This window comes from Oryctolagus cuniculus, chromosome 12 (assembly GCF_051225735.1).
Source record: "Oryctolagus cuniculus isolate XC-2025 breed Fujian yellow rabbit chromosome 12, ASM5122573v1, whole genome shotgun sequence".
NCBI classification, from domain to species: Eukaryota; Metazoa; Chordata; class Mammalia; order Lagomorpha; family Leporidae; genus Oryctolagus; species Oryctolagus cuniculus.
The window spans coordinates 84,302,811-84,324,900 of record NC_142878.1 but is presented as its reverse complement, the minus strand read 5'-3'; the positions used below and the strand labels follow the sequence as shown (position 1 = coordinate 84,324,900).

Genomic DNA, 22,090 nt, shown 5'->3' with positions numbered 1-22,090 from the left:
CAGGGGAGGTGGGACTTCCATCTCCTGGCCCTAATCTGGCTACCTGCCTTATCCCATATCAGCTGTGCCACCAAGATCTGAGTGCTTCTCCCGGGGCCCTGTCTTCAGAAGAGTTACTGGTGCCCAAGTCAAGATCTGGACAGCCCAAATTGGCAGGAAGGGGCAGCTCATCGTGGGATACCCCTGCTTATCTCAGCACTGTTCTCATCTTCCAGCCACTTGGAACTGTGATGAGACTTGCTCTGTGGCAACCCTGATACTCCACTTCGTGGAACTGACCCAGGGGTGCTGCCTCCAAAACTCACTAAATCATGGAAGACCTGTCGCATGCAGCAATTTCATTTTAATTCATTATTCAACATTTGCACAAGCTTAGGCTTCATTTGGTATATGTAATAGCTAGCAAGCCAAGTTTCTTTTATGAAAACTGAGTATCCAAACAGAGAGTAATTACTCTGAGGAGGGAAAAACCACCCTTGGTCAAATAGCGCCACTCTAAATATTGACACTGTGTACCTTCCGCTCCAGGTTAACCGTTTGGGTCTCATGGACCTCTAAATGTAGTAGGGCTGGCTTTGGATTAAAGAGGAGGGTAGAAGATACAGGAAAATCACAGGGAAAAGGTTGGCAGTCTGCACAGCAGTGCAGGAAGTGGGAATGTAGCGGTCAGCGTGGTTAGAGGGAAACACAGGACAGCCAGGCGTGTTTTCAAGGCCCTAGTGGTCACAACCAATGTGTACCGCCCCCTCCTAGTTGTCAGACCCTGTGCCAAGTGCCTCATATTCACCCACTTACTGCTCACACACAAAGTCTTCTGGGGAAGTTACATGAGACCTGTTTTGCCCCAGCATCCCGAGGCGTCCGTGAGCAGCTGGCAACGGAGCAGAAAGCCGCCTGCTCCAGGAAATCAACTTTCCATCTCCCCTCAGCTTGGTGTCTCTGGAGTTGCACTTCCCAGAAAGAATCTGTTAGCGTTTGCTTTGAATCTTCATTTTCCCCCATAACGCTGACATGGAGCGTCTTTTCGTGTGAGAACTCTGGACCTCAGAATGCCTGTCCCCAAGGCCTTTCTGATCCTACAGAAGCAATGACTTTGTGAGAAAACAGTCACATAGTCTTAAAAAAATCAGTTATGATTTTTGTGTTTTAAGAAGTCTGACTCTTAGGAGACATCACAAGATAAAGAGAATCCTAAAATATTTATTCTAAGAAAGAACTTAGAAGTCCCAGGCTCCATTCCCTCGCTGTACCAGTGAAGAAAGTTTAAGTGAACAGAAAAAAGAGAACAAAAAATGCCCAAATCCAGGTGACCAGTTAGCTTTAAACCTAATCTGTGTCTCACTTGCCTCCCCAGTCTGCTAACTGGCTTGTGTGTTGAGGTCAGTGGTAACTTGGGAACCAAACTAATTTGAGTCCAGAAACCCAGTTACTATTCATTAGAGCTTTATGCTGAGCGAGAATCTTAGACTATGAATTCCCAGCACTCACTCCCACAAAGATGTGAAAATACATTGAACATACAAAAGAAAATACAGTGAACTTACAAAAAGAAGATAGTACTATATTTTCTATTTTTTTCTATTCTATTTTCCATCACTATAAAAGAAAAATGTGTCACCATATAAATAAGTGCACTTCGGAGATTATGTTGGGGCCTATGTGGGAGGTTGACACCTGCCTTTGGCTCCTAACTTCAGCTTCCTGCTAATGTAGACCCTGGGGCAGAGAAGAAGATGGCTCAGGTGACTGGGTTCCTGACACCCATGTGGGAGACCTGGATGGAGTTCCCATGTCTCACTTTCAGTTTTGGCCCAGTCCACCATTCCGCCATCATGGATATGCACATCTCTCTCACTTCTCTCTCTCTCTGCCCTTGCCCTTCTGTCATAAATCAGTCAATCTTAAAACTCACAGCTGAATACATGCATTCCTTAAAAATAAAAAGGTACTTTGATAGCCTGCAGAGCGTTTTCTTATCATGCATTCAATTCATTAAGCAGAGATTTACTGAGTGCTTCCTTTCCCATCACGACTACGTTAGGCACCGGCGCTACAGAGGCAGATAAAGCACTCAGCACCCCAGTGATGTAATCACGACACAACACCCCAGGTCACTTCCCAGCACCAGTTCTCATTCTGAGACTGGAATTCTTAGGCCTGTGGAAGAGGAGCGAAGCTGGCACCCAGGATGCTGCGATGGTCACCCAAGGATGCACTCATCCAAACCAAGGGGAGTGTTAGCATTGGTTTCCAATGAATATGACACCTTCATCATGTCTCCACTTCCTGTTACCTCTGGTCTCTTCTTTCCATTGAGTCTGATGTGTGTTAAGTACACAACATATTTTTATAGGGCTTTTGAATGTGTTCTCTGATATGTGAACTTGTTTTTAAAAGATATGTTATAAAACAGTTTACTCCACAGTCGTTTAATGTTCTCATGTGGAGGACACTGCACAGCAGTTGTCTTGATGTTCTTTATCCTATAGCATATGACTTTGGTCAATACTGCACTGCGCTAGTTGTTCTGTGTTGTACTCTTCTGTACTATGCTGTATTGTAATTGACATCACGTGAACAGCTTGTCACCTAATTACCATATTTGGTCCTAGCAACGAATCTACCAAAATCCTGTTTGTTTTTCATTCACTATATTTGTGAGTATGGTAGCACTACCCCCATTTTTTTTTTCTTTTTCCTTTTTTTCCTGATACTATTTTTTTCTTTAATTTTGTTTAAGGAAAATACAAACTTCATGCATTTCTTATATATAAATTTAGGAACATAGTGATTCTTGCCACCTGTCTCCCTCCCGCCTGCACTCCCACCCTTCCTCCTCCTCAAGTGTGGAGAAAGTGAAGTTCAGACACAATTAGTGACCTGGTGCATATCCCTCACTAGCCCAGGAGCTAGCCTTGGAGCCCAGGCCAGATGCTACAGAGCAATAGAAACTAAGCAGTGAAGTTCCAATAAAAACAAAGCAGTCACATTCATGTGGAGGGCAGGGTGACAGCAGACCTCCTCCAGGCCACGGGGTGGCCAGAGGAGGAAGGAAGAGTTTGAGAATCACAGGGAATCGTTCAGATCCCAGCCCCTCCACTTACATATTCTCTGCCCCCAACAGCTGTCCCGATGTCAGGACTCAGTCTCCTGGTCTTTCCACAGAGGGCCGCAGGGTTATGTTGAGAATTACAGAGAATGGAGGGAGAAGTGCGTTCCGTGGGCCACACATAGCGATGCTCAGTGAGAAGATGCTGCTGGTGACGGTGTCAGCCCCACTATTACTAGCGCTATTCCCGCCGACTTCATCTCGAAGCTGGAGGGGTGTAGGGCTGCCCGTCTGCCCCTGGGCTCTGTTTACACTCTGAATTACTCAAACGAATGGAAAGGCAGCTCTAGTGCAGCCTAGAGTGCTCATTACTCTAATTCACACAGCACAGAGTTCCCCTCAACATAAGTGATGCTGTCCATCTGTTGAGGTCCCTGTGCTAAACTGATTTCATGATTTTCTGGGATTGTAAGCAACACTTGAAAGACAGCTGATGTAAACTAAGCAGGGACGTCTGTGGCCCACATCCCTGGGTTCCCCAGGGCCCCGGCAGCCTCGAAGCCTCCAGCTGCAGCCCCTGCTGTCCAGCTGTGCCTGTCAGGATGGCCGCAGCCCACAGGTATGGCACTCTCTAGCCCAGGCCGGGGGAGGGTTCATTTGGACGCTGGGTTTTTTTCCCCATTTTTCCATCAGTTTCACTTGTATTTTTGTTAAAAATATGTTCAAATTTTATAGCTTTATTTTTCATTATTTGGATCACAGCTTGTCACAGAACATAATTTAAATCAAACTTTTGATTATAACACAATTAATGCTCTTTTGTAAATAAATTCCAAATAGATGCTGTGGAATCAATACATAATGATTTATTAAATATGCTTTTCACTGTTTTATGACTCCTCCAAGCATAGAAAGCCCATCAATAGATCACTCAGATACATTCAATGACTAAACTTAGTTCTCCTTGATACTTTTCTTATTGTCAGTTATGTAAAAGTCATAAATTTTCAAGTTCTGTCATATTTGTCAAAATATATTTGATGTAACTGTTGATGAAGCAATTGACAGATGCCTCTAGGTATTCAGATGTATCATATGTGGGCTTCCATTCATGTCTTCCTCTGGTACCAGCAAATGTTAGACAGTGTCAGACTGGCCCAGAAAGACTGGGGTGGGGGAAGCGTTAGGGATGTAACATAATAATGGCTTCTTTTATGATTTTCTACAGAATCAACACGACTGTTCTTGATTGTAAATCTCAGACGCAATGTTGCAGTGTTCTCAGACTGCTAATTCTCAAGCAAGCACTAGAATGTTCTGTGTGATACTTAGGCAACTTGGAACTAGGTAGCAATGCACTAATCTCTGAACAGTTGGGTAACAGGCAGACTTCCTATTTAAATTAGGAAAACAGTTACCTAAAATCTTACCATTTCCACAGGGCACTGATCTTTATTTCTCTATACACCACCTCAGTCCATATCATTTGCATTACTACAAACAGTAGTCCATTTTTAATGCTAACCTGGTTTGAGTGTTTATATTCTATTTTTCCACTTAGTATTGCTGTGCGAATGACTTTCGTGCTACAGAGTCGTCACCAGTGATGACAAAAATCATGTATTTGATAGATCGTATTCCATTAATCATTTCTCTATAGCAAGTTTCAATTGTCCCCAGTACTTCCAAAATGTTGTCAGCTATTATTCTCTGTCTCTTCCCGAATGTGGCCCTATTCTGGAAATAACAGTGATGATGGTGGTAGAAGACGTATTCCACAATCCATTATCTGAAACCCTTAGACCAGTTGCGTTTTGGAATTCAGAACTATTTAGGTTTTGGGAAGGCCATATGGTAAGTATATTGTTATTGCATAAAATTCTCAGCCATGTCTAAAGCAACACCTCATATAATCAATCCCACCGATATTTCAGTAGTGAAATGTATGAATATTCAGTCTGTCTAGTAGGAATGGAAACTAGAAATAGCCTCTTCTCCATTTGGGTCCGATTTTACTACCAAATGAGTACAGATCAGTTCAGGTAGTACCGCCAAATAAGTTGTGGAAAACAGAAACTTTCAGGTTTGGAATTGAACATGGGAAATTGAGGAATAAAGGAAACTATAAATAACACTAGCTATCGTGAATTTAGAAGTTATTATTACGGTCCAGCTAACCAGCTGAGGCTCTTTCCAAGTATTTCCTTATTATCTCATTGCATAGCTGAACAAGTTGGTGTCCTTTACCTTCATTATACAGTTAAAGAAACTGAGACACACAGAATCTCCATAACTTCGTCCATGTCCCACAACTAACACATTGCATAGGTCAAAATTTATGTTTCAATAACTCAAAGATCAGTCCTTTAACCACAGTATTAGAGTGACCTCAGTCCTGTGTGACACCTCATTGGTAGTTAGTCCCTATCATGCATGATGATGGTTTTCCCTTACTGGGACCTGTGCGGCATGGTGCCTCTGGGATGATCAGCAAGTGCTGTCATCTTTCCATGCCTTATGCATCATCACATCTTGTTTCACATGAATTATCATATGCAGACTTTGATGCTTTCTCTTGATAATTGTAAAGTATTTCACATTACCTTCTAATACTATAGTTCGCTCTAACTGACATTACATACAATGATTCAATGGCCTGTTTTAAAATTATTTAAGCCATAAAACGGAATTTTCTTTCTCTATGAAACAATCATTAAATAAAAATTAACCACTAAGTGGTGAGGAAGCAAAAGATAAACAAGTACTCAAAGAACACTCATTCTCCTAAATAAAGTTAAGGTGATCTTTGCATATTTGTTTTATGTCTTGTTACCTTGTTGAATTCTTCCATTATTTGAACTCATTTAATAATTTATTATTGATTCTCTGGGATTTTCCAGGTATATTATCATGTCATCTAAAACTAGAATTACTTTTATTGTTTCTTTCCCAAGTACCATGTCTCTGTTTCTCTAGTGAAAATGCATTACCTCATATCTCTAAAAAAAAAATGTTTAATGCTAGTAAAAAGGAGAGACATTTTTGCTTTGTTCTTAACCTCAGTAGTATTTCCTCTAAACTTCCCCCATTATGTAAGATGCTGACTTTAGGATTGAGGAGTTTAGATATATATGTTGAGGAACTACCCACTCATTCTTATTTTCTCAAATTTTTAAATTAGAATAGATGTTGGATTTTAATAAATGATTTTTCAAAAAAATCTATGGAGATAATTACATGGTTTTTCTCCTTCAAGCTATTAATATTCAAAGATATTCTAATATTGAACCATCTTTGTCTTCCTGGGACAAACCCCAGTTAGTTATGCTGTGTTACTTTCTTAATGTGGGATTATGAGTCTGTCTGCAAATATTTTACATATGACTTTTGATCGATATTTACAAATGATATTGTCTGTAAATCTTTGTCTTTCTTTTACCATGGTTTGATATCAATGTTTGCTGCATAAAAACCATTTAGAAGCATCCTTCATTTACTATAATCAAAAACAATCTATGGAGTTTTCAGACTATCCAGTTTCTATAGGTTTAATAGAATTTCCTATAAAAATATCTGAGCTTCATACTTCTTTTTGGGTAGTCTTTGGTAGTTTTTCTTTCCTATTTCTAGAAAAATTTGTCTTTTTATTCTTTCTCTGACCACTGAGAAAGTATAGATAACTTTATTAAATTACATTTGTTCAATATGAGGGTATGTCACATGTTTTGTGGGAAAATGGGATTTAAAGATGTTTAACATATTTGAAATCTAGGCAAAATTATTTTGTAATACTCACATTCCATGAAATTTTTGAAGATGCCCGCTTGTGCCTAGATGTCAAATTTTTGGGCACCAAAAATAGCTGATCTTTTAATTCCATTTTCCATGAACTTCTCATAATACCTTCATGTATTATACATTTCCTCCAGCTTTTCATGTTTACTTTCACAGCAGTATGCAAAGTATTCTCATGATGTTTTAAAATTTTCCTCTGTATCAGCAGTGAAATCATCATACCATTTCTTATTTTACATGTTTGCATTTTCTTTCTTTTTTCTTGATTTGATTACCTGTTGCTTTTCTGTTTGGTTGATTTTTTTTATAAGAACCACAGTTTTAATTTATGAATTTGACCTTATTTTCTGTTCCAGTTATTAAGAATGGTTTTCATCATTATGATTTTCTCCCTTGTTCTTCCCCTTGGTTTATTTTGTTGTTGTTGAATTCTAGCCTTTTAGAGCTGAGAATTTAATGCAGTTATTGCATTTTCTCACCTTTACATTGAACACATGTCTAGGGCTGTGGATTTTCCTATGTCAACTACTTTCAAAGTATCTTTTATTCTGAGATGTAATACTCTCAGTGTCATAATTTCATGAGATGTCTATCGTTTCTTTGTGCATCTTTTTCCCGTAATCGATGAGTTTTTCAGTTTGTAAGTGAGCAATATTCTTTGGTCTTTATTTCACTTTTTATTTCTGATTTAATTGCATTATCATCAGTAAGTGCCATTTGTAATATGTCTATTTTAGGAAACCTCTTTGTGCTCTAGTATATAATAACTTTGGGTGAGATTTCCATATGTACTTGAGAAGAAAGCATATTCTTTGTTACTGGAGTAAATATTGTATGTTAGAGTGATTCAAAAAGTTCATGGAAATAGAACTTAAAGTGATGGATGAACCTTTTTTATATGAACTTTTGCTTTTTACAATTGATTGATTGACTTGAAAGCCAGAGTTACCAACAGAATGAGATAGAGAGAAAGATCTTCTATCATTTCCCAAATGGCCACAGTAGCCAGGGCTGGACCAGGCCAAAGGGAGGATCTAATGTTTAGGTTTCCCATGTCAGTGGCAAGGGTCCCATCTCTTAGGCCATCTGCTACTGGTTTCCCAGGCCATTAGCAAGGAGCTGGATTGGAAGTGGAGCAGCTGAGACACAAAACAGTGGTGCGGTAGCTTTATCTGCCATGCCACCACACTGGTTCCCTGAACCTTTTGAAGGCTTTATGTGTGTATGTACATACAAAAGATCTATGATATTGATTACACAGCTTAGATATTTTGTGTCCTTGCCTCTCTGTATCCACTTCACCTACCTCATAATCAAAGTGCTATTTTAAATTCTTCAATTGTAAGTATATTTTTCCTTGTACTCCTACACATTTTGTCATAACAAAGTAGATACTCTAGCTGGTTGTACTGTGGAATGTGGCTGTAACATTGTAGTGTCTACTTCAGTATCAAGAGTACAGCTCCTGGCTGGCGCCGTGGCTCAGTAGGCTAATCCTCCGCCTAGCGGCGCCGGCACACCGGGTTCTAGTCCCGGTCGGGGCGCCGGATTCTGTCCCGGTTGCCCCTCTTCCAGGCCAGCCCTCTGCTGTGGCCAGGGAGTGCAGTGGAGGATGGCCCAGGTGCTTGGGCCCTGCACCCCATGGGAGACCAGGAAAAGCACCTGGCTCCTGGCTCCTGCCATCGGATCAGCGCGGTGCGCCGGCCACAGTGCGCCGGCCGCGGCGGCCATTGGAGGGTGAACCAACGGCAAAGGAAGACCTTTCTCTCTGTCTCTCTCTCTCACTGTCCACTCTGCCTGTCAAAAAAAAAAAAAAAAAAAAAAAAAAAAAGAGTACAGCTCCTGATATCTTACTGTTTGCATTGCCTGTTAAGGCTTTGTCCATCCCTTTGTGTTTACTTTGTTGAATAGCCTCATTTTAAGAGTGTATCTTTTAAACAGCATTTTGGTTTTAGTTTGTATGCAAATTTGAAAATCTTTTTCTTTTAATTGGCAAGGAAGTCCATTCTTATGTATTAATATGAATGGATTATGTGGCCTTAATTCTGTCATATCCTCTTACTTGTAATTATTAAATATATTAAGCTGTATTTACTGAGTTTATCTATTTGAGGTATTTTTCAAAACATTTGATTTCAGTACTCCAGAAAGTTTGTATTTTTATTTCAGTAGTTAGATGAATACTTTTTATCTTCCTATTACTTCCCTCTTAATCTACTTAAACTCTTCTTCCATTTAAATGATATCATTTAACTCCTGATACCTACCTAACAGTCAGTTATCTTATTGTATATTCTCTCTTTTTTCCTCCCTTCGATCATTTTTAGTTGCATTCTTGTTCTTCTGCAGGAATATATGTGGGTTGGTGTTTAGTATAGTGGTAAAGAACCCACATGGGATCCACACATCCATATTGGAGTGCCTGGATCCCTGCCACCCACATGGGATACCTGAATTGAGTTTCAGACTCCTGGCTTCAACCTAGTTCAGCCCTAACTGTTGCAAAAATCTGGGGGAGTGAGCCAGTTGATGGAAGATCTTTCTCTCTTTCTCTGGCTTTCAAATAAAAACAAACAAATATTTAGCAAAAATATATGATGTTTGCATATTAATCTTCAACCCACAATACCTCTCGTTCTACTTTTAGAATTATAGTTAAGTATGTGAAATAGTCACCATCAGTCCTTTTGCAGCTTTCTTTTATTCTTAGGTTGGATGATTGATATAAATTATCCCATTTAATCCCCTAATAATCTTATAGGGAATTTACATGGTTATTACCATTTCATAGATAAGGAAATGGAAACTTAGAGAATAAAATGTCTAAGAAGAGAAATTTCAGTGTTCATTAAAGCTAAATAAAATTTAAAAGTCAGAGAAAAAAGAAACATTTTATGATTGGTGTTGTGGCACAGTGGGTTAAGCTACCACCTACCATACCAACATCCCAGATGAGCGCCAGCTCAAGTCTCAACTGCTCTGCTTCTGATCCAGATCCATGCTAGTGTACCTGGGAAAACAGTGGAAGATGGCCCAAGTGCTTGGGTCCCTACCACCCACATGGGAGACCCAGTTGGAGTTCCAATCTCCTGGCATCAGCTCAGCCTAGCTTTGGCTGTTGTAAGTATTTGGGGTATGAACCATAGGACAGAAGATTCTCTCTCTCTCTCTCTAATTCTAACTCTAACTCTGTCTTTCATATAATTAAGTACTTAAAAACTGTGTGAGGATTTACAATTAAAAAAAATAAAGTCACCCAACATGCCAACATGTGGGGATAGATCATGTTTAAACTCTCACTGTCAACAGGTTAGGGTAAGGCTCCCCAGTGAATGGTGCCAAGAAAAAAGTTTAAACTGTTTGATAGTATCAAGCTGAATTCCTGGTGAATTAAAGATAGAGTTTCACAGTACAAGCGCTCTGGGATCCAAAACATAAGACCTGTTTCTGAAGTATGGACCCTAGAACAGGAGCTCTGATGAAGGTAACCAAAAAACATCTAGATAGAAAAGGTTGTGTGCAAAGAGCCATAAAAAGCTCCCACACAGAATGAGCTTGTGTGCAAAACATCACAGCTCACAAGGAAAACCAAGGTATGAGCAATAAGACTCTGACCAAAACCATTAAATTTCAAAAAAAGAGATTGAACAGAGGATTCTGAAAAAAATATTTTTTATTCTATTTATTTATTTGAAAGTCAGAGTTACACACACACACACACACACAGAGAGAGAGAGAGAGAGAGAGAGAGAGAGAGAAAATCTTCCATTCACTGGTTCACTCCCCCAGAAAGCTGCAATGACCATGGCTGGGCCAGGCTGAAGCCAGGAGCCAGGCACTCTATCCAAGCCTCCCACATGGTTGGCAAGGGCTCAAACAGTTGAGCCATCTTCCTTTACTTTTCCCAGGCTACTTACAGGAATCTGGATTGGAAGTGGGGCAGATAGGACATATTGAGGTATGCCAACATTGCAGCCAGCAGTGATAACCCATAGGCCACAACACCTGCACTCTGAAAAGATTTTAAAATAAGCATATTTAATATATTTAAAGAGAGAAAGGGAGCAATAACCATCATAAAATAGTAAAGAAGTTACAGGGTACTATTAAGGAGCCAACTGGAAGCCTTGAACATGAAATTTAGCTGTGGAAGGGAAATACCCATGATTAAACACCAGACTGATTGACACAGTTGAAAAGAGAATTAATGACTAGAAAGATAATACTGAGGAACTTATCCAGACTGCAGAATGGAGAGATCAGGAAAAGGAAAATAGGATAGAGAATGTAGGAGTCACAGCTACAGATTGCCATGCATGTACTCACATATATTCGTGAATATATTTCAAGAAATGAAGAACAGATGGAATGGCAGAAAGTCAGTGTGGAAGAGATGTTGTCTGAGAGTTTACAAAGTTAGAGAAAGACTTCAATTATCAGATAGGGAAAATCCCACTGAATTGCAGTGAGGATAAATATAAATAAAATAACCTTGGAATACATCAAAGTGAGACCAGTGGTCACCGGTTTTCTAGAATGGAGTAGTGACAAGATTGCATGCTTCATTTAAATAATTTAGTCACTATTAATGGCTTAATTCCTTTTGAAACAATTTGGTAATACATATAGCTAAATCATAGAAAAATGCATTATGTTACAATAGGATGAATTCTAAAACTTAACAAATTTTTCCACATGAAGCTGATAGTGTTTCAGTATATAGCTTTGTATCTCCAATTTTTGACCACTGAATACCTCTTAAAGGCTATTCTTCATACATGATTGTCAATTTGTGGTTAAACCTTTAATTATTCATCAAAAACTTTACAAAAAATTTTAAAATAGTCAAACATTAGTGATGATTTCCTATTCATTTTATATCACATATGTATTGTTTACAATCTATCATCCATGTATTTATAACAGACCCACCATGAACATCCCCTGTCTACTGTCACCTACTCAGTTTCTAGCCCAAGCTGCTGTTGCATGGCTCACTCCATACAGCCCAAATGCTACTGCCAAGTCCATTGTTAAGGGTTTCATCCATGTGCTGTGAGGTGAGAGGCAGAAGACTCTGCACCTATGTATCGAACCCAAAGGGACTTAGCCTCTACATTGGTGCATGGAAGGGCTGGATGATACAACATACAGAAGAGCTGCCATCCCTTCCCATGGACTTCAAATGCTGGAAGAAGATACATTTGTCAACTTTTTTCCCATTTCCAAGCCCCTCACAAGCCCACCTCCTAACTTCAGAGTTACTCTGAAGCACTAAACATATAAGGTCTCAATGGTGTCGTGTCTCTGAGAATGAACACCTAACTGTATTAGGCTTGGAATTTGGCCATGTCAGTCATGCACTCCCTTCTGTTTGATCTCTCTCTTTCCCTTAATCAATTCCCCCTTTCCCTCCCTCTTAATTCCCTGGGATTATGTGTCCCAATAAAGTGTTAACAGATAATCTTTTGCCTTAGGCTCTGTTTTCTAGGGAACTGGGCTAAGATTGTATTAATATCTGACAGATAACTTGAGCCATAGACCATGTTCTGTATCCAGTCGATTTCTCTCTTTATTCTTTATGTTCACTATATTAGAAAATCCAAATTTACAGTCACAGAATGTCAGGAATGGCAGCAAGTTTTTGGTGGCTTTGACAAATGGCTCTAGATTGACTGTGGACATAGAAATTATGAAGAGATTTTCCACTGAAAACTGCTTTCATCATTCAGTCAGTTGCTGAATCAATGAGCATATCCCATTCAAAAGCCAGAAGGTTGAATATTTCTACTTGAGAGATGGCAGCAAATGGATTCCCGATTTTGCTCTTACAACACTTGATTTTGGAAAGTATTTCTGCATGTCCTTATGGTTCTCATTCTCAGATTAGCGTAGAAAATCAAGTGATGGAAAATGTCAGATTCTTGATAGTTATGTTAGTCGCACAAAACTTTTGTCTTTGTAAAACATCCTGACACTTTATCCTCAACAGTAAAAAATGCTTTAAAAGCTGAAATAATAGGCTTATTTCATTCAAAATACACATACTATGCCAAGAAACACCATGATTAAACAACTAAAATCATGGAGATGATCTTTATAAGAATTGAGAGAGTTGTGATTATATTTCCTTATATTAAACCTTTGCTTCTTTTAACATTCTATTATGAACATTTTTAACCACACAGAAAAGTTGAAACAATTGTATTGTGAACACTCATATACTCGCTAGGTTCCACAGTTAACATTTTGTTGTCTGCTTTATCTCTCATGTCTCTACTCATCCATACTTCTAGCCATCAATTCATCTAATTTTTATATACTTCAAAGTAAATTGCAGCATGCATTTCACTACCAGGTTTCAAAACTTTTCATAATTCTATGTTAAAAATAAGAGTTATAGGGGTGGTAATCTGGTGCAGTGGTCAACATAACACTTGGAATGCTTGCAGCCCATATCAGAGTGCCTGGGTGCGAGTCCCAGCTACACTTCCTATTCTAGCTTCCTGCTAATTCACATCCTAGGAGGCAGCAGGTAGTAGCTCACGAATGCAGGTGCCTGCCATAGACATGGGAGACCTGGACTAAGTTCCTTGCCCCTGGCTTTAAGCTGCCCGGTCTCAGCTGTTGCACTGAAGCCGTGGATGGAAAATCTCTTTCTGTCTGACTGCCTCTGTCTTTCCATTTCTCTGCCTTTCAAATAAGTAAAAATAAGTAAATAAATAAGAAAAAAGAAAACATGCAATGAATAATCCATCTTAAGTGTACTCCTCTGTGAGCTTTGGTGAATCTAAACACTTAAGTTACCTAAACTCATACTGATAATAGAAAACAGCCAACACCCCAGGAAGTCCCCCCTGTGACTCCCAGAGGCAATCTTGTGCTGAGTTGTTTTTTTTTTTCACTATAGAATAATTATGCCTGTTCTGGAGCTTCTTAGAAGTGAAATCATACGGAATGCACTTTGCACTACCTTTGTAAGGCTTTTTTTTTTTTTTTTTTGCATGATGTGTTAAAGACTCGTCCAAGCCTTTGGCTATATCAGTAGTATACTTTTTCATATTGCTGTGCTATAGGTACAAATATATCACAATTCATTTAGCCATTTGCCTGTTGATGGACTCCTGAGCCTTTTCTTTTCCTTTTTAAAGATTTTTTATTTTATTTGAAAGGCAGAGTTACAGAGAGAAGGAGAGACAGAGAGAGATCCTGCCTCTGCTGATTCACTCCCCAAATGGCCACAACATCTGGAGATGGGCCAGACTGAAGCCAGGAGCCAGCAGCTTCTTTCAGGTCTCCCACGTGGGTACAGGGGCCCAAGCCCTTGGGCCATCCTCCACTGCTTTCCCAGGCACATGAGCAGGGAGCTGGATACACAAGGTATTCTTCGCGTTGGGCTCAGCACGCAGTGCCTGCCCACAGTCAGCCATCTCTTCCTCCAGGGCAGGGGTAGCTGTCTTTCCCTCCTCTTCCCACTCAGTCTTGGGCTTCTTCTTCTAATCCCATGAGCCCCTCTCTTTCTGTGGGGTGTTCTTTTTAGGCTGGCTCTCTCAAACATTTTAGCATCAGCCTGGATTATCTTCTCACACAATTTGACCCTCCCCAATACAGCTCCCAGAACTGGGGTTGCTTAATGCAGGTGAGGATCTAGTCACTGCTATGGGGAAAAGTTTTTTTGGAAGAAGACTTCAAGACCTGTTTATAGAACCAGAGTACAGACCAATTGTTCTGTGAGCCAGCATCACTCACTTACCCGGAAGAAACGTCCTCATCTCCAAGTGAGCATCCAGCAGCCCCAGAATTTTCCTCATCTTCTCCTTTGCATTCACAATGGCCTGTTTGTTGTGACGCCTGATGCCTAATGTGGAGAACACCCGAGTGCTGGCTAAGGGCACTATGTCACTATCTGCAGAGCTCACCCACTGCACCACATGAGCTGCTGCCTCTGGCATCCTTCTCTGCAGCTCCTCAGCACTCACATAGTGGGTGATGGTGTTCTCAAACACACAGAATCCATCATCACCTTCAAATAATGGAGCCTTGCCAGTAGGAAATTTGCAGAGAAATTCAGGAATTCAGTTGGTCTGGTAGAAGTATAAGTGAGATGATGGAGATAAAGCATGCAGATCTGAGCCCTGCTGTGCTGAGCCGCAATGAGGGCCTTAAAGATCCTCCGGGTTTCAGAGTATGTGTACAGGATCCCAGCTGGCATGCTGAGTCTGCAGAGAAAGGGCTCTCCTGAAAATTTTAGTTACCTCTTTATGTTGTACTTCTTAATACTGTGACCATAATATGCTGTGGTAAGGGTCTTTTCTACTCATGTATACTTAGAGTTCTGTGGGCCTCCTGTTTTTGTATGTCCACATCTTTCTCCAAATTGGGGAGGTTTTCAGCTCTTATGTCACCAAATAGCATTTCTTACCCTCTACTTGCATCTTTGCCCTTGGGAAAACCCACAATTTAAAGATTACTTTGTTTAATGCTGTCCCAAAAGTCTCAAAGCTATCTTCATTCTTTCTTATCTTTTTAGGGGGAGGTCAGACTTGGATATTTCAAAAGACAAGTCATCAAGTTCAAATATTCTTTCTTCTGCTTAATGTAATTTGTTGCTGAAGCTTTCCGCTATACTTTTTATTTGGCCTATTGAGCTTTTCATGTCCAAGATTTTTGCTTTGCTTTTTTTTTTTCATGATCTCTACCTCTTGGCTGAATTTCTCAATCATATCATGCATTGTTTTCCTGATTTCATTCAACTGTCTGCCTGTATTCTCCTATATCTCTCTGAACATCCTTATAATCATTCTGTTGAACTCTTTAGCAGGCATCTCATCAATGTCTTTTCTTCTGAGTTTGTTACTAATGCATCATTATGTTCCTCTAGGGGTACCACAGTGCTCAACTTTTCCATATACTTCTCTCTCCCTACATTGACATTTGAGAATCTAATAGATTAGTTCTTTCTATCACTTTTAATTAGTGAATTTCATAGTAAAAGGTTTTTCCTGAAGATGAGTCTTCAAGTATTGGGTTGGTAGGCTATTTTGACTTTATTTCCAGTTTATTACTATATTATAGTCTCCTTGTATCTTCTCCCACAATAATTGATGACATTGGTAGTGAGGACATGAGTATTCTTTTCAGTCCCAGATGGGATGCATGGATGTCAGTAGCAGGGTTCAGGATGTCAGGGGCAGGGTTTAGAGTGATGGAAGCAGGAGCCTTACTTCTAGTGTGCCTGGAGTTGTGGGAGTGCCATCCTAGAAATGTGAAGGGGGTGCTCAGGTAGCTAAGTTGGCTGGGGCATGGCAGTGATGGCACTGGCCCAAAGTGCAGTGGGAGCCCGTGATTCCTCACAGTATCAGACTCAAATTTCCTACAATATGATTGAAGATTTTATCTTTTACATTAAGCTTATGAATTAACTTTCATGTGTAGTGCAAGGGAGAGATAGAGGTTCATCTTTTCCCATCTGAGTATCTAGTTGTTCCATCACCATCCATTGAAATGATTAGGCTTTCTCTGTTAGATTGCAGTGTTACCTTTATTAAAAATGGATTTGTTAAAAAATGAACATCAATCCAACCAAGAACAGCAGAACAAACCCTTTCTAGTTGCACAAGGAACATTTTTTAGGGTAGCCCATATATTAGACCACAAAACTAGTATCAATAGATTGAAATTATAGAAGTCATACAAATATGTTATCCAGCCACAGTGCAATGAATCTAGCAATCAGTAAAAAAAAAAAAAAAAAAAAAAAGAAAATTTTGAGAATTCACAAATATGTAGAAAGTAAACAACATAGTTCTAAGTAACTAATTTGTCAGAGGAAAAAAAAACACACAAGAAAAGTCAGAAAGTACTTTGAGATAGTTGTAAGTGAAAACAGCATATCCAAACTTATTGGTTGCAGAAAAAAAACAGAACTCAGAGAGGAATTTATAGCTATAAAAGCCTACAGTAAGTAAGACCGGACCAATGTGGTGGTGCAGTGGGTTTAGCCACTGCTTAGAATGTCGGCATCCCATACTTGTGGCCCTGCTTTTCTACTTCAGACACAGCTCCCTGCTAATATTCCTGGGAAAAGAGTGGAAGATGGCTCAGGTGCTTGAACCTCTGCCACACATACGGGAGGCTAGGATGGAGTTCCTGGCTCCTGGCTTCAGCCTGGCCCAGGCCTGACTGTTGCAGCCATTTGGGAGTGAACCAACAGATTGAAGATCTCTCTCTTCTCTCTCTCTCTCACTCCCCCCATTGTTTTTTCTCCCTCTCTCTGTTACTCTTCCTTTCAAATAAACAGACAAATCTTTTTAAAAAGAGCTCACTATCTGTAATTCTACCTGTCAAATAAATAAATATATAAAAAGAGCTCTTGCTCTCTTTCTCTCTCCCTTCTTCTCTCCCTCCTTCCCTCTCCCCGAAAAAATGCAAATTGAATCCAGAGCAAGAGAAACGGGCAAAATAATAAAAATTATAATTAAAAAAAAGCAGAGAAACTAAATAGAGAAAGTCAGCAAACAGTGTTTTCTTGAAAAAAATCAACAAAATTGGCCAAGAATCACATGAAAAGATGCTTGACACATTTGCCATTAGAGGAATAAGTGTAACAACCACTACACAATATTACTTTTAACACACTAGGACTGCTATAATAATTTTTAATGGAAAACGACTATTGACCAGAGTTTGGAGAAATTGAAATTTGTTTCCATTGCTTCCAGGACTATAAACTGATGCAGTTACTGTGAAAACAGTTTGACAGCTCTCCTGAAAGCTAAGCTTAGAGTTGTCAGAAGACCCAGCACCTTCTTTTCTAGTTATACACCCACAGAAATTAAAAAGTCATGTGTTCACATAAAAACTTGCACACAAGTATTCATGGCACCATTATTCATAATACACAAATGATGGAAATCAAATTTTCTTCATTGGATCAGTGGACTAACAAAATGTAGTGTATCTATACAATGAAATATCATTCAGCCATGAAAACGGAGTGAAGAAGCACTGATACCTCTACCACAAAGATTATCCTGGAAAACATGTTTAGTGAAAGAAGGCATACACAAAAGTTTACAAATTTATGTCTATTGATACTAAATGCAGAGAAAAGGCAAATCCATAGCCTAAACTAGCTTAGTGATTGCTGGGAGATATGGGTTGCATGAATGGGAGAGTGGCTCATAATGTTTTTCTCTTTTAGAAGATTTATTCATTCATTCATTCATTCATAAGGCAAAGAAGCAAGTAAGTGAAGGAGAAAGAAATCCCATCTACTGTTTCGCTCTCCCAAAGGGCCACAACACCCAGGTCTGAGACAAGCTGAAGTCAGGAGCCAGGAACTTTATCCTGGTCTCCCACGTGGGTGGTAGAGGGTCAAGTACTTGTGCCATCATGCTGTGCCCTCTCAGGCACGTGAGCAAGAAGCTGGATCAGAAGCAGAGTAGCCAGGACTTGAACCAGCACTGCAAAATGGGATGCTAGCAATGACTCAAACCACTAATGCCACAGGGCTTTCTTTATGGTGTCTTAGAATGGTTCTGGAATCAGGTAATGGTGGAGGTTGCACAACAGTGGCAATACATTTAACAACTGTGTGCTTCATAAAATTTTAAATATATAGAGGTAAAATTAGTATTGTGTGCATTCTATCTCAATACAAGGGAGTTATAAAAGTTACTTGGTAGCAAAGTATGGGCCTCTGGGTTTTCTAGTTTGCCCCACTGAAAGGTTTGTGCCTTACCCAAGTACCACACTGTCCTTTATTTACCACAAAGCTTTATTGCAAGCTTTGAAGTCAAGTCAAACTTATGTACTCTTCCTTGCCAGTATCACTTTGATATTTTAAGTTACACATCCTGCTTTTAAAAACTTTGGTGAATCTCTTTTTATTCCACAGCAAGTATGCCTCAGCAAAGAAGGGCATTCTAGTACTTGCTGCCTTCTTAGCATAACAAATTGAAAAAACACACACATGTCGCAATTTGCTTGTATTCACAGCAGTCAATAATTCCTTCAGCATTAAATCAAGATCAGAAGGAACATTGTTCACTCTCGGTTGCCCTCTTTGAATCAATCGGCCTGCGGATTTGTGTTCAGATGAAACAGCTTTGTGCGTGTGTGGCACTGCCTTTTCTTGTTGGATGCATGCCTGGTGTGGCATCCCGAGGTCCCACCACAGATCTTTTTCACTTTCTGATTGGTTCATAAATTGCCATTCCCTAAATTTCTCTGCCTGAATTTTTCAGTGCCCAGCCAACAGAATCTTCCCCATGCATGTCGCAATACTCCAGGACCCGATCTGTGTGCCACAGCCCAGTGGAGTTCTCTCCCATCACGAACTGTATATGAAAGAGTCATTGCTCTTTCCCGTTGTGCAACACTGTTTTTTATGCACAGTCTCCTCTGTCTCACTTGATAAAGGAATTTCACCAACAGTGTCTCTTCATTCTCTCTGGGTATAATGTTTGTTCCATTAGGGGTCGTGTCATAGGCATCTCAGGAATGACACTTGTTTCTTTGTGTGCTATAAAGGGTGTGACTTTGAAGGGTGCCTCTGTAGTTTGGGTCTCTTTTTTGCCTTTAGCGACAGTGTTCATAGATTTCATGCTGGGAAATATTCTTTTGTGCTTATTATGGGAAATACAAATTTATTTACTGGAGAAGTAGCAGTCTTTAAAGAGAGTGTTTTCAATGTAGTGGTTCCCTATCACTATGTGGCAGTTCCATATCAGACACTATGCTTAGAATTGAGAGTGAGTGGCTGGCTGCCTCAATCAAAACTGCTTTACACACTCATCGTGATTCTTCCTACTCTTTTCTATTTTTTGTCTGTATGTAAAATCTCATCAGACTTGTAAATGCACGTGTCCCAGCTTGTGAGAGACTCACATTGTCTGTTTGCACCAAAATGGCTCACTATACATGTTTTACACATTATTTAAATTGTGTGATGTTATCAGTACTCACGTACTTGATTCAATGATATATGAATTATTGACCTTTTTGGTTCACTGATAATAATATAGTGACTACAATAAATGCAAAGTTCACAAATAAAAATTATAATATACAAGGCCAACATTGTGGTGCAGTGGATAGTGCCACACCTGCAATGCCAGCATCCCATATGAGTGCTGGTTTGAGTCTCAGCTGCTCCACTTCCAATCCAGCTCCCTGCTAATGAACCTGGGAAAGAGAGGAAGATGGTCCAAGTGCTTGTGCCCCAGTCAACCATGTGGGAGACCTGGATGGAGTTCCAGGTTCCTGGCTTCAACCTGGCCCAGCCCCACCTTTGCAGCCATTAGGGGAGTAAACCAGCAGATGGAAGATGTCTCTGTCTCTGTCTCTCTCTCCCCTTGCTTCTTTTCTTGCTCCCCCTCCCCCTCAGTCTGTCTCCCCCATCCATAACTCTGCCTTTCAAATAAATAAATGTTTAAAAAGCAATTATAATGTACATGAGATGTAAAATATTTTAGCCAACCCTATGCACACTGATTATCTGAAATTAGCCAAGACAGAATAACTAATATACTTCTAGTCGTGCATAACCAACATTTAAGAATATAATGATTGTTAATGCTACAGCTATATTTCTGGAAAATCATAATTAAGCTCAAATTGCAAACATATAAAGACAGAATTGCTTTAACCTTCTCCCTCTGAAATGATGAGAATATCTGGAGAACATCTGACAAACTGCCCAGGACCACCAAGATCCCCCATGACCTCTTGAGAAATACTAATTAACAGACCCACATCGCTATTGAGATGCATAATCAAAAATGTTTAAACACAGCTTCCAGCAACCCTGTCTCATGGAAATGCTTCATGAAGTTGTTATCCAACTTTGCCAGCAATCTGTCCCCTTGCCTGTTGAACAAGCTACAGTTCTCAAACACCTCCCAGGCTGTTGAACTTCACGCATTGCCAAATTACCATCGAGAAAGCTTCTAGCAACTTCTATTTCCCACCAGCTGTGAGTGAGAAAGTCTGTCTCCCCCGTTCCTCACCAGCTCTCAGTAAAGAGATGTTGCATTTCACATGACGCTTAGCTTTTAAAGATAGCATTTAACACAAAAATTCAGAGGACTTAGGTTGCCAATGGAGTACAGAGACAGGAGATAAGTCCCCAGATCTTATCCCAATCCAGAACTTAGGTTCAATGAGTGGACTTCTCAATGTGATTTTTTTTTTCACTCCCTTCTCAAAACTTTTGTTTTATCTCCCATTGACTTGATCACCCCCAAAATGCCCACAGCACCTAGGACTGAGCCAGAATGAAGCCAGGAGCCTGGTGCTCAATCCAGGACTCCAATGTGAGTGACAGAGACCCTGCTACCTGAGCCACCACTGCCACCTCCCAAGGTCTCCAATATCTGGAAGATGGAAAGTCAGAAGCTGAGAAACCCAGGCTTTCCAATATGGGACATGGTTGTCCTAAGTGATGGCTTAAGTACCCACTGCTGCTCTCCCTTTCTGTTTGTTTTTAGCTGAGCTATGTCTGGATTCATGTAGATTAAATATAATTGCTTTGTAAATGGCTTTTGTCATTTTTTTCCAGTTAGAGTATCCATCTTTTCTTGCCTTAAGGGAATTATTACTCTTTCATTATACCAGGGTATATAAAAAAATTCATGGAAAATGAAATTGAAGTTAAGTTTATTTGGGTCCAATTTTTTTTTTGAAATCTGAGTATATGAGAGAGATCTTCAAAAAGTTCACAGAATCTGTGTATTATGACAAAGTATGAATGGCTTTATAAAGTTGTTAAGGCAAAAAAATGTGTCTTTTAATTCATTTTCCATGATCTTTGTGAAGCAGCCTCATAAGTATGTTTATTTCTTAATGCTTCCTAATTTACTATCTCTTTACATGTGTCGTGTGTTTGTTGTGTATATGATGTGTTTATGCCCCCTCCACTAGGTTAAATATGTAACCTTCTGAATTTAAATGCAGAATACTTTCATGCTTTTTTATATTTGAGTTTTTCATCTTGTGGAACCCATCATTATATGCAGCCCGAGATAAACATCTAAGTGCATTTTTCCCCAGGAGGTTAAACAATTATATCCTGGAGGGACATCCTTAAAATTCCTCTGATATTTTTATATTTTCCTGTTCTGGTTTTCATACAAGGCTTTCAGCTGTTATTAATCTGAATGATAGGGGAAAAAAATTCAAGACAATTTTTTCCTGTTCCACACTTGTGCGCAGGGCTTTTTCTTTGCCTTGGAGGAGAATGGT

At 39.7% G+C, this 22,090-nt stretch overlaps 1 pseudogene; it reads right to left on the bottom strand.

The window, feature by feature from the left end:
• Positions 1 to 12,355: 12,355 nt before the first annotated feature.
• LOC103351219 (elongation factor 1-gamma pseudogene) lies at positions 12,356 to 15,071 on the bottom strand (annotated as a pseudogene).
• Between the last annotated feature and the right edge of the window lie 7,019 nt (positions 15,072 to 22,090).